The sequence below is a fragment of the Echinops telfairi genome, unplaced genomic scaffold (assembly GCF_000313985.2).
Source record: "Echinops telfairi isolate 266 unplaced genomic scaffold, ASM31398v2 ScPeMD7_5868;HRSCAF=6743_1, whole genome shotgun sequence".
NCBI classification, from domain to species: domain Eukaryota; kingdom Metazoa; phylum Chordata; class Mammalia; order Afrosoricida; family Tenrecidae; genus Echinops; species Echinops telfairi.
The window spans coordinates 3,266,563-3,268,398 of NW_022109768.1; the positions used below are offsets into that span (position 1 = coordinate 3,266,563).

At 40.3% G+C, this 1,836-nt stretch overlaps 1 long non-coding RNA gene across 1 annotated transcript in view; it reads left to right on the forward strand.

Moving 5' to 3' along the window:
• The first annotated feature begins 63 nt into the window (after positions 1–63).
• The window catches only part of LOC123522346, an 18,046-nt gene continuing 16,273 nt past the window's right edge, over positions 64–1,836 (forward strand). The window contains exon 1 of the long non-coding RNA XR_006680615.1: positions 64–291. This is a non-coding gene — a long non-coding RNA (uncharacterized LOC123522346). The remainder of the gene's footprint in view (positions 292–1,836) is intronic.

Sequence of the window (1,836 nt, forward strand, 5' to 3'; positions counted from 1 at the left end):
TTGTTTCTTCTTGTTGTTTGCTTATTTGTTTTTCATTTAGAAAATTTGTTGTCCCTCCAGGGATCTAAAATTCAAAAATGGAAAATGATACTCAGAATTCTTTGATGGAGCCACCCACAAGAAAAAGGCCGATCCAGGAGGATAAGAAGTGAGACAAATAGGATTGATCCAGATATGCAGACTACTGCAAGCATCTCACATAGTCTCCATGTGTTGCAAGAATTCTAATGGGACTGTAGACCAGGACTCGTGTATATCTGCTGGGTGCTACTGAATAAAGATTTCATGAGGGTAAGAATTTTAATTTTAATCTTTTTACACTGAGTATCTCTTGCCTCTAGTATATAAAAGAGGATTTCTAAATGTTTAATGAAATATAATGAAGACAAAAAAAAACTACCATCAAATGATGCCCACTCATAGCAACTCTATAGGACAGGTTAATCAGACAGTTGGATTCCTCAACACTAACACAGAGAACTCTGAAGGAAATAAGGAAAACAGTATTATTTACAAGAGCTACCCAAAAGAGGAAGTACTTAGGAATAAATCTAACTAGAGATACAAAACTCACCACTGTGTCGATAGGATCAAGGACCAGGCATCAAAAATCATATCATTGTAAATGAGGAGGAGTGCGGAGTGGAGACCCAAAGCCCATCGGTAGGCAACTGGACATCACCTTACAGAAGGGTCGCCGGAAAGAGACGAGCCAGTCAGGGTGCAGTGTAGCACCGATGAAACATACAACTTTCCTCTAGTTCCTAAATGCTTCCTTCCCCACCCCACCCCCACTATCATGATCCCAATTCTACCTTACAAATATGGCTAGACCAGAGGATGTACACTGGTACAGATAAGAGCTGGAAACACAGGAAATCAAGGACAGATAACCCCCTCAGAACCAATAATGAGAGAAGCGATGCCAGGAGGGGAAGGGGAAGTTGGGGGAGAAAGGGGAACCGATCACAATAATCTACATATAACCCCCTCCCTGGGTGGAGAAAAGTGGTGAGGGGATACATTGGTCAGTGTAAGACATGAAAATAATAATAATTTATAAATTATCAAGGGTTTGTAGGGAGGTAGGGAGGGAGAAAAATGAGGAGCTGATACCAAGGGCTCAAGTAGGAAGAAAATGTTTTGAGAACGATGATGGCAACAAAGATACAAATGTGCTGGACACAATGGATGAATGGGTTGTGATAAGAGTTGTACAAGCCCCCAATAAAATGATCAAAAACACCAAAACCTCACCACTGTCACTCAGCCAATTCCAACTCATAAGGCACTTCTAGGGAAAAGTAGAGCTACACTGCTCAACTAGGCTCCTTAGAGATACAAAAGACCTAAACAAAACCGTAAAACCCTGCTACTAGAACCAAAAGAGAACTACCTAAATGGAAGAATATGCCACATTCATAGATAGAAAGACTTATGAAAATATCGATACTACCTAAAGTGATATACAGATACTATGCAATCCCGACCCATATTTCATCATAGTAATTAGTTCTTCCCTGAAGAAACGATTTCTTCAGGGAAGAAATAATTACTGTGAAATAACTTTATATGAAAAGGAATGAGATCTGAAATTAGCAAATAATCACAAAGAAAAGTAATAAAGTCAGAAGCCTCATTCTCCCTGATCTGAACTAATACACAGCCTCAGTTGTCAAAACAGTCTGGTGCCTGGCACCACAGACACTGACCAGTGGAGCACAACTGAGAACCTGGAAGGAAATTCATCCACCTCCGGAGAGCTTATCTTGGACAAGGAGCTGAAATCCATTCAATGGGGAAGAGAGAGTCTCTTTAACAAATGATGCCGCAAAA